At 38.1% G+C, this 11,905-nt stretch overlaps 1 protein-coding gene across 3 annotated transcripts in view; it reads left to right on the top strand.

Moving 5' to 3' along the window:
* Positions 1 to 757: 757 nt before the first annotated feature.
* The window catches only part of PROSER1 (proline and serine rich 1), an 81,665-nt gene continuing 70,517 nt past the window's right edge, over positions 758 to 11,905 (top strand). The window contains exons 1-2 of one of the 3 annotated variants that reach the window (XM_042903856.1): positions 758 to 795; positions 5,138 to 5,181. The gene's annotated coding sequence lies outside the window, so the exon portion shown is untranslated. Of the gene's footprint in view, positions 796 to 875; positions 892 to 5,137; positions 5,182 to 11,905 lie in introns of those variants that run through there. The other 2 variants (XM_042903926.1, XM_042904004.1) reach the window with 2 other exon arrangements.

Below are 11,905 nucleotides of genomic sequence, written 5' to 3'. Positions count from 1 at the left end.
ACAATTAGAATGAGAGCAGATTAGAATGAACAATTAGAATGAGAGCAGAGAGTCAGGAGGAGGGGGTGTGACATTTTTTTAAGGGTTGAACAAGACAACATTGTCCAGCCAGAATCCTGTATCCAGTAAAAATATCTTTCAACGGTGAAGGGGAAATCGAGTCATTCTCAGGTGAAGGAAAGCTAGGAGAATTTTTCACCAAAGAACTATCCTGACCTAAAAGAATGTCTAATGAAGTTCCCTAAACAAAAAGAAAGAAACTTGGAACATCAAAAAAGAAAAAAGAACATGGCAAGTAAAACCATGGGTAAATAAAATAGGCTTTCCTTCTCCTCTTGAATTTTTGAAACTATGTTTGACTGTTTAAGCAAAAGTCATAGCACTCTCTGATGCAGTTATAAATGTATATAGAGGGGATATTTAAAGACACTATATTATAAATGGAGGAAGATATAGGATGTAAAGGGAGATAAGGTCCTATACTTTGGTTGAGCAGTTAAATGACATTATCAGTGATCATTTAACCATGTATATACATACACAGACATATACTCAAAGTGCACTTAAATACAGTATGTGTACTCCAAACAAAATTCTTAAATGAAATAAAAGTCTCTTGGAGGGGCATCTGGGTGGCTCAGTTGGCTAGGCATCTGACTTCTGCTGAGGTCACAATCTCAGGGTTTGTGAGCTTGAGCCCCACCCCTCGCTTTGCACTCTCTCTCCCTTTCTCTTTGCCCCTTGCTCATGTGAGCTCTCTCTCTCAAACGAATGAATGAACAAATGAATAAATAAGTAAGTAAATAAATAAATAAATAAGAATTGAGATTCAATGTTACCAAAAAAAAAGTTTCTTGGATATTTCATGTTATTCTGGAAAGAAGATGAAGGGTGAGGGGATTTTTTTTATTGACTGAATTTAATCTTTAAAAGGATGATGGTATTTGCTTATAATTAACTAGATTTAACTTTCTGTATATGTAGTGTGAGCTTAAAATAATATATAAATTTATTTTAATAATTATAAAATTATATATTAATATATATATTTGTATTTGCATATGATATTTTTGAATTAGTATCTTGAGAAACTCCTACGAATTGCATGTTTAGTAGCAAAATAGTGGAGTATTTTCTCCTGTGAATTTACAACACTCCCATAAGAGACACCAGGAAGAGACACCATATTTAGAACTACTTTATAGAAGCAAAAATTATGTCTTAGAGAAGTTCAGTGACATATAAAATTGTAGATCGAAGATTAAAACCCAACTCATCTTATTTCAAGTAGGGTCGTCTTTAGTAAGCATTAGGTACAAGAACGTACAGGTGGCATTCATTTCAATTCCTGCTTAAATGTCAATAGCTTTCATTTTGATTCTCTTTCTGTCACTGAGAACCAGTGTAACCTAGTTGTTTCACTTTTTCTCACCACTACCAGGGACATTACTTCTATTTCTCTTCTATTGCCGGGAGTGTAGTTGCTCCGTTTTGTCTCTAATGTCCTACATTTCTCCTAAGATGTTTTTAGGTATTTGTTCAAATGTATTCAAAGAAAAAAAAATACTCTAGTACATGATATTTTTATCTAGAGCAGAATTAATCAAATAAATCACTTATTTTTGATATGGTACAAACAACATACAAATCCTGGAATGAAAACCAGGTTGCTGTGAATTAAGAAGCTTCTCAGAACTGGGCAGATGCCCCACGTCTATTATATAGTCCCGTCTGGGACTCTGACACAGCCCCTCTTCCTTTATGGTCTCCTAGGGAGCCATATTCTCTCTGGATCACAAGCACAGCATATTAAAAAAAAAAAAATAGCATTACATTTGGAGTCAGAAAGCCTGAGCTTGATATAGTGGACATCTGTTGGCTGCTCTAATATTGTGTGTGTGGCAATTTAAAGTAGTATAAAAACAATGAGATGATTGGGCACAAATCCATCTCAATCTGTAACATAGTTACATAGCATTTTGAAGTTCTCTAATCAAGACTTCATGCCCCACTTTTAGAGGTGGTTACTCACTTTAAAATATCCTTACCAAAATATGCACGAGGGGGTCTACTGGGGTAGCTTATAAGACATTACTAATAACTTGTCAATGGTGAAGTGAGTAATGCTCAAATCAGGTAATGTGGATTGGGAATATTGCACAGTCTCTTTCAGGAGTTGAAGTGTAAAATCCATCAGGTCCGGTGGTCATGCCACGTGCCTGCTGGACGACGGGAGCAGTGGTCTTCAATCGGGGCCACATGTACCCTTGGAGGTATGAGAAGATTTTCCAAAGGATGTTAAGGAAATCTACCTCCAGATCTTTACGTTTCTCTTGTACTCTTTTCTAAAATGGGTTTGCCTGGGAATGTGCCTGCTGAAGGTCTCCACTCCTTTCTGTCACCACTCTTGCAATGTTCTTCTATCACAAAAGAAAAGCAGACTTCTCCTCCAGGACCAGGGACATAATTTTTGGAGCCCTGTGCAAATGAAAATGTGGGGCCACTTTTTCCAAAATTATTAAGATTTTCAAGACATTCACAGCAGAGCATTAAACCTAGTGTGGGACCCTTCTGAACTAGGGGCTCTGTGCCAGCACCCACGATACCCCCCTGCTCTCAGCCATAGCACACTTCATAATAGCACATTCTTTGATGGAGGCTGGCAATGTAAAGACACTGGATGACAGATAAAAAAAAAAAATTCCCCATATTAGAATTGGTACTTTATTTACCAATAAAGTACTTTTACGGGTCAGGTGGTTTCTAATTTATTGTTTTCAAAACACTAAAAGAGGATGGAATCAAGTTGTCAGATGAAAGAGAAAGATGATCAAAATTAATTTCGAGGACAGATCACTATGTGATTTTTGGCACATAATTGAGAAGGAGTTCAAAGAATTGAATGACATTCCTATAACAAAACTCCTTTGATTCCCATTCATTTATATGAATTAGTTTTCTCTGAAATTTTGTCTATTAGAATGCTAAATAGGAAGAAAATCAGTCCTGAATCCTGTCTCATTTTAGTTAATAAATATACATGAATATATGTAGATATATACGAAATAAATGTTTTAAATCTCCAACTATCTTATGAAAAAATACAATTATAATAAAATTTTATCTTCTGTTTAATAATTTTCTAACAAAATATGTGCAATATGTTTATGATATTTTTATTAATTTTAGTGTAATTGCAATGACAGCTTAGTCCAGGAAGGAAAAAATTCTTGAGTTAAAATTTAATTGTATCCATGTATTTTTATTATGATATGTTGATCACTGAAGCCCTTTCAAGCATAAAATATAATAAATTAAGATGAAAATCTATAAGGGAAGAAAATGAAAACAAATTCAAAGAGAAAGATGAATACTATAAAACTTCTTACTATTGAAGAAGTTGTTCTTTTTGTAATGGCTGGTGATGTTATAAATTCATGGTATTTAGATTCTATATACTACATTTTGAAAAATAATGTAACCATTTTATTTTAAAATGCCAAATATTTTCAACCTCCCAGAAATTAGGTCCTTAGCAATTACTAAATCTTATGACAAAAAAATTTACATATCATTTTTAAATGTGTAAGTTTCATTTTTTAAAAAATTGGTAGAGTTCAGGATTATAAAGACACTGGAGACTGCCATTTGGGGGCCTAAAGGGCCCTGTGCAAGCTAGTCCTACCTTCAGAATATTGTTGGGACTTTCATATATGTACTAGTTGCAAGTGCCCAGAGCAGTGGTTTTTAACTCTGGCTACACAGTAGAATTACCTTGGGACCCTTTAAAAATACTGATGGTTGATGGAATTAACAAGTCATGGGAATAAAAGGCACAGCGTAAGGAACATAATGATATTGTAATAACATCGTGTGGTGGAGGATGGTATCTACAGTTCTAGTGAGAAGAGCATAATGTATAGATGCTGGTGAGGATGTGGAGAGACGGGAACCCTCTTGCACTGTTGGTGGGAACCAAACTGGTGCAGCCGCTCTGGAAAACAGTGTGGGGGTTCCTCAGAAAATTAAAAATAGACCTACCCTATGACCCAGCAGTAGCACTGCTAGGAATTTACCCAAGGGATACAGGAGTACTGATGCACAGGGGCACTTGTACCCCAGTGTTTATAGCAGCACTCTCAACAATAGCCAAATTATGGAAAGAGCCTAAATGTCCATCAACTGATGAATGGATAAAGAAATTGTGGTTTATACACACAATGGAGTATTACGTGGCAATGAGAAAGAAGGAAATCTGGCCTTTTGTAGCAACGTGGATGGAACTGGAGAGTGTTATGCTAAGTGAAATAAGTCAGGCAGAGAAAAACAGATACCATATGTTTTCACTCATATGTGGATCCTGAGAAACTCAACAGAAGATCAGGGAGGAGGGGAAGGGGGGGGGAAAGTTACAGAGCGGGAGGGAGGCAAACCATAAGAGACTCTTAAAGACTGAGAACAAACTGAGGGTTGATGGGGGTTGGGGGAGAGGGGAAAGTGGGTGATGGACATTGAGGAGGGCACTTGTTAGGATGAGCACTGGGTATCGTATGGAAGCCAATTTGACAATAAATTATATTTAAAAAAAAAGAATAGCATAATGTATAAACTTGTTGAATCACTGTAATACACCTGAAACTAATGTAACTAATGTTGTCACTAACACACCTGTAACTAATGTAATGCAGTTGTGTATCAACTGCACTCAAATAAAAAATATAATAATAAAAATAAAAACAGTGACATTTGAGTCCCTCTCCAAAGATTCTGATTAAATGGTGAGGCATGAGCCAAACCATCTCTGTTTCCCAGGTGATTCTAATGTGCAGCCAGGACAGAAGCCACCGGTCTGAGACAAATATTGGAACTTTCCTGAGCTACAACCTGGCAGTGTGACAGTTTTGTGTGTGTGTGTGCCCGCTTGCTAAATATATGTTGGATGAGATTTTGTTGGAGACTTGCTGTCATTGTAGCATTCTACCTGGAAGCAATATTGGAGGACCGAATTATAGCCCCCTCCGACTCTTACATGAGGTTCCAATATTTACCAAAGAGCACAACATTTGCCATGCAGTCAAACTAACTTAGATAAATTCACACAACAGCCTTTCCAACCCCCTTCTTCCCTTCCCAACAGATATCTGCGTTATGTATGTCCGGGCCTGAAGTCCATCAGCCAAGGTAACAAAATAGCCAGGACTGGATTTGGGGATGGGGGCACGTGAGTTAAGGCTAGAAACAAGATAGCTTCAGGAATATTGCCAGAATGTTTTCTCCATACTGGATATAAAGATGGACATGTATGATGTGAGTTGCTGCGGGCCACTGTTGTGGGAACTCAAGGGAAGCCAGTCTTAGGATGAAGCCAACACTGGAATACAGAGGGCAGAAAGCAAAGGAAATCTGGTGAGAGAGCTAAACCACCAGACTGAGCTGCATCAAATGTATCACATACTTAAGCCCATATACTCTCTCTAATAAGCCAGTCTGAGTCAGATAAGACCATGGGCTTTAAAAGCAGGCTGCCCAAGTCTAAAGCCCAGTTTGGTAATTCACTAACTAGGTCATCTTGGCAGTTACTCCAAGGCACTGTCCCTCAGTGTCCCCATGTGTAAGATGGGCTATTAACACCTTCATTATAGAGTTGCCATGAGCACTAAGTGGGTTAATGCTGGAAAATTCCTTAGAACGGAACAAGGCAAGAACCATGCTATGATTTAAAGCAATTATTGCTTTACTTGGGCTTAGTGTTACTTCCCGTTGAAAACATCCTAACTGCTATGTTTGAATTTTGATTCCACGAGTGATCTGAAGCAAATAATTTAAACCTCTGGGCCCTGGTTTCCCGATTTATAAAGTAAGAAGGTTGATCTGTGATCTCCAAGGTACCTTCCAGCTCCGTTTTAGTAAATATGGTTAATATACATTACATTTCAAGCTGTTTTCTCTCCCAGTATGATTTAGAATGCAAATACCAGAGTTCATGAGTCTTTCTTTTATTCATGTGTTCAATAAATATTTAAGAACCCACCAAGTGCCAGGCACTGTTCTAAGCACTAAGAATATAGTGATGTTCAAAATTGATTTAAAAAATCCCTACTTCATGGAGTTCCTATTTTGGTGGACATAGATAAACAAATAAGTACATAAAATATATAGTATATGAGGCCATGATGCGTTCTATGGAGAAAAGGAAAGCAGGAAAGGAGTAGGAAATAAAAGGGGGCAGGGCCAATTTTAAATAGACCTGTAGATTCCCAGGTTCTTGAGGACTGACTGACATAAATCAGTAAGTATAAAAATGAGATTAAAATTAGTGGTCTCAAGAAAGATAATGGTGGTGAGCCTGTGAGCAGGGTCCTATTTAATGTGAGGTAAGGAAGCCTAAGTTTCAAAGACCCTCACGTGCATGTGCCATTTTGAGGACCCCATGGGGAGCTACCAGTGAGTTCTCATGGTATTTTGTATTCTTTTACTTGAAAAGGACACCCCATAATGTAGAAGTTTTAGGTCCCACAAAATTTGGATCTGCCCTTGTTGTACACATTCAGTGGGCAGGGAGGCAATGGTGTGGATCATGCTAGAAGCATCCAGAGCACCCAGGATGCCCACTCAGACCTGCTGCTGCATAATTATCTGCCATCTCAAAACCACTGGTGGATTGCATTATTGTTCTCCACTCTTCACCCCACCCCTGCCTTTCTCTACCACCTTAGTCATGGGATTTCACAGCTCATCCTACAAGAGACAGGATCCTTGTCTCACTGATGTTACCTTTAACTATAGGGCTTGCTTAGGCGAAAGGAACATTCTGAATGCGATGAGAATAAAGACTTTAAAATATGCCTATGGGCTGGTGATTTTCCTTTTGTGCTCTTTCCTTTTGTCATGAAAAGAATCTGTCCAGCGTAGCCTTCTGGCCTTGTTCAAGGAGTAATACCCAGAGCAGATCTGAACTCAAGCTAAGCCTGAAGCCAGGCCCAGCTAAGCCCGCCTAGATCAGTTGCACCCAGTCAACCCACAGACAAGAGTGAGAAATAAATGCTTATTTTTTGGTACCAACCACGATGAGATTTTGTGGTTTTCAACTCTTTGCATAATTATAGCAACAGCTGACTGATAGAACAAGTTATGCAATTTTGTCAGCTTAGGCTAAACTATGCTGCAGTAACAAAGACCTCTACATTTATGGCTCACCTTAGATGCCATCATGGGGCAGCTGAGGCTCTGTTCCGTATTTTCACTCAGGGATCCTGTCTGTCAGAAAGGCCCTTGTCTGGATTTACTGGTCTCCTAGTGGAGGGTACAGAGATGGGGACTCTGTACTAGCTCTGGAGACTTCTGCTTAGAAATAACACACACATGACTTCGCTCACATTTTACTGGCCAAAATACATTATACAGCTGTACCTGCTTAGGGCAGGAATGCACAGTCCTCTTGCATGGAGCCACACAGAAGGAACGAACCCACAGGAAGGCCTCTACCTCGGGTAGAAGCAGCGGATACTTTGAAAAATAATAAAAATCTACCACAACAAAATAGCTTGAACATTTTGGGTAGACACAATGAAGGCATGGGTTGACTCTAACTTGTGCCACATCATTTTCTGATTGACTGGAATTATGCCATAACTTGAATCTGCAAAGCAGAGGCTGTGTTTGTGTGCTCCTGTGGATCATACACCTCCTCTCATGGGATGTGCCCATCACTCTTCCTAGGACAGACAAGCAATGATAGAAAGCCTGTAATTTTCTCCCTAAAACTATCAACACTGCTCTGCTTTCCAAGCATCAGTGTTGTCCATGGAAAAGAAATTAGATATATAATGAAGGTTCCAAATAAAGCAAAACAATTGCGCAGGGAAGCCATGATGGTATAAGGCCCCCCATTTTCCTTTGTTGCTCTGGAACAGGGAGTTCCCAAGTGTTTGGACGTCGAAATTGATACTGCTGACCTCGGAATTCATCCAACTCCCACCACCCTTTTCACACCACAAAAGCCAAGTTTTATATTTCATCCTAGCACGGAAGGAACATTCTGTAATTTCTTTCACCCATGAATTACTTTCTAAAGAACCAGTAAATCAAAGTTGTGCATAATTTCTCTTTCCCTCCCTCTCTCTCTCTCTCTTTTTTTTTTTTTTTTTTGAAAAGTCATCTTTATTATTGTGTGGTTCTTTCTGGCATTAGTATTTTGCTCATAAATCAAGATGGTCACCTTCTGTGAAGGGGGTTACCAAAGTATAATTTAACCATCCACCTAGCCACTTGAGCTAGAGACCTAGGTATCTCCATAATCTTTTTCTCTTTTTTCTCTGCTACCATGGCCTTAGTTCAAGCCCTTAGAAATATTTGCTATGTTATTCTCTTAGCCTTCTAATGGCCTCCCAACCTTGAATCTCTTCCGTCTCTACTCCCTTAAAAATGCCAGTAAGAACAGAGATTCTTCTAGTACTTTCTTTTGGTAACTGGCCTAGGGAAGTTTGGAATGGTTTGTAATCGATTAGAAATAAGAGATTGATACCTCAGGTAAATTGGGCATCAAATAATGAAACTTTAGCTGATAATTTTGCATTTTCTTTTGATATGTGGTGTCTTTTTGGAATCACGCCGCCTCCCCAAAAAAGCAAAAAGATAAATAGAATCTATTTTGGAGTCTCCTTTATCAGAAGAGCTTAGGAAAACAAAAGGCCTCAATAATAACAAGGCAACTCAAGGTATTTGAGATCTTGATTAAGCACTTGTGAAAGGTGATAGAATTTCATGAATCCCTGGCTCATGGCAGTCACTAAATACTTTTTGTTCTCCCAAGGAATAGCAAATGATTGCTTGCATTGAAATTTCAGGAAGATACTGGAGTTGGCACAGATCCACAGCTGTAAAGTACATGGTTCAGGGAAGGATCAAGGAAAAGAATAATATTTGGATTTGGATCCCAGAAAGATTTTTAACCCACCCTCTATAGCTCATCATTTTATTTGTATCTAGCTTATCCTTCCCAAGTTTCTTTTGAAAAATTAAGCATGTGTTTGTGTGTTTTTGAGTGTGTATGTATGTATATATGTGTGTGTGTGAATATGTATTTACACAAACATATATAGGTATGTATATATATATATATATATATATACTTATATTTACATACGTATGTTATATATATAATTTCCCCTTATTTCTTTTTTAAAAAAATTTTTTTATGTTTATTTATTTTTGAGAGAGAGCACAAGCAGGTGAGGGGCAGAGAGAGAGGGAGACATAGAATTCGAAGCAGGCTCCAGGCTCTGAGCTGTCAGCACAGAGCCCGATGCTGGTCTTGTACCCATGAATATGAGATCATGACCCAAGCTGAAGCCAGAGGCTTAACCAACTGAACCACCCAGGGGCCCAATTCCCCCTTATTTCTTATACAAGGTAGCATACTATATATTTATTTGCAATGTGCTTTTTTTTTAGCTTCTGAATATAGTTTGAAAATAATGCTATACCAGTTCATAGAGCTCTACCTTAGTATTTTTCATTTTTCACTAACAATCTATTATATGGCTATCTTATAGTTTATTCAGTCAGTTCTCTCAGAATGGTCCCAGTTTTTCTCCAATATTTTGTTATTTCAAACAATGTTGTAATTAGTAACTTTGTGCAAATGTTGTTTCAAATTGATTCATGTTGTGGACAGGTGCCTTCACAATACAGTCCCAGAAGGGAGATTGTTGGATAGAAAGGTAAATGCATATGTGGTATTACTGGATACTGTTAAATTCTCTTACGTTACGTTTGTGATAGTTAATTTTATGTGCCAGCTTGCTGGGCCATGGTGCCCAGATACGTGGTCAAACATTATTCTGTGTGATTTTGTAAGGGTGTTTCTTGGGTGAGATTAACATTTAAATTGCTTGGCTTTGAGGAAAGCAAATTGTCCTCCAGAATGTGGGTGGGCCCTCACCAATAAGTTGAAGACCTCTATTGAGCAAAAGACTGACTTTCCCTGAGCGAGAGGGTAATTTCTGCCAACAAACAGCCTTTGGACTTCAACTGAAGCATCAGGTTTTCCTGGGTCTCTAGCCTGATGGCCCACCCTGCAGATTTAGGGCTTGCCAGCCTCATAATCATGGTAGTCAATCCCTTAAAATACATACATTCACACCTACATACACATACACGTACACGTACACGTACACGTACACGTACACGTACACGTACATATACATATACATATACATATACATATACATATACATATACATACATCCTATTGGTTCTGTTTCTCTGGGGAACCCAGGCTAATTTTGTGGTTATACCATTTTGCACTACCAGTAATGTATGAGGAATGCCTCTTTGCTAAGCATTTGAATTTTTGCCAAACTGATAGGTAAGAAATGGTATCTTGGTGTAGTTTTAATTTGTGCTTCTCCTATTATGAGTGAAATAGAGTATCTTTTTATATAAAAGACCACTTATATATTTTCTCCAGTGAAGTACCCTGAGAAGATTTTTATGACGTAAACATCTCTTGTTGTGGACCAAGCTAAATTGCTGTCAGAAAGATAGACTAGGTCTCCAAGGTTAATGTAATCACGTTTCTAATAAGCATAGCCATTCCTCTGTAGAATTCAGAGTACGCATACCCTTTATTTCACTGTACTTACATTTCATTTTTTGTTAGCCAGTATTTGAGTAGCAAGATAGTGTATACCGAGGAATTCTCTTTGATTAAATGTGTCCTGATAAGATTCTAGATTTTACAACACAATTGAGAAAACTCTCAGGTGTAAGAGATGCTTTGTTGGGCACCTGGGTTCCTGACCTGGCATCTTTCTATTAGGTAGAGTAGGGTTTTCTTTCTCTTTATCCTTCATCTTACATGCCCACCCCCACCCCACACCCCTCCAGGCTTTCTGAAGTCGTCTTTGTACTGATTGAATAAACACAAGTCTGTGCTTTTTCCCTGTATAGCCAAATGCTTTCTTTTATTAACACTAGCAAGTGTAAATAGCTTCTCAAAAGGTACAAAGTGAATGCATTTCAAGTCAAATCTGCCTCCAAGGTGCTAACTCTGAAGAAAACTTAACTTTAACATGAACATTAGTTTCCAAGGTGGATTGCGTATCCCTAAATGCTCATCCATTTTCCCAAAACTGCCAGCAGGAAATGTGTTTGATAGGAATGGAGATAGAAAGGACCAGCAAATAGAAAGCTAGCATTTCTCCAATAGCTGATGGTTGCCATGTGGCAGCATGTGAGATGAATACACCTTGCAGACATGTTCTGTTTTCTTTAAGTTTGAATTAGTTGCATTCATCTAAAAGCTCAGAAAATTTATTGAGCAATTTCATTGTGGACAGTTCCTCATTTTTCTCTACCATTTTCTTTCAAACACGTTGTGATGAATGCATGTAATGAATGCAAATGTTGCTTTGCCTGGTGGAGGTGTAATTCCATGAAAAGTTCCCAGAAGGGAACTTCAAGAGTTTTTAAAACTCTGAATGTTTACTTAAAAAAAGGGAGAGATCTGGCAATGCTGGACCAATATTCCTCACTGGTTATAATTCATATGGACATCTTGAGCAAGAAGAACAGAGGTGGAGGCATCACACCTCCTGATTTCAGACTGTATTATGAAGTTTCAATAATCAAAACAGTATGATCCTGGCATTAAAATATAGACAGACCAATGGAAAAGAATAGAGCCCAAAAATACGTTCACACATTTACATTCAACTAATCTCCAACGAAGGTGCCAAGAACACGTAATGGGGAAAGGGTAGCCTCTTCAATAAACGGTGGGAAAATTGGACATCCACAGGCAGAAGAATGAAATTGACCTCTTCTCTCACACCACATACAAAAATCAACTCCAAGTAGGTTAAATACTTAAACAGTACTTGAAATTATAAGACTACTAGAA

This window comes from Panthera leo, chromosome A1 (genome assembly GCF_018350215.1).
Source record: "Panthera leo isolate Ple1 chromosome A1, P.leo_Ple1_pat1.1, whole genome shotgun sequence".
NCBI lineage: Eukaryota > Metazoa > Chordata > Mammalia > Carnivora > Felidae > Panthera > Panthera leo.
This window is presented reverse-complemented; position numbering and strand designations above follow the sequence as displayed.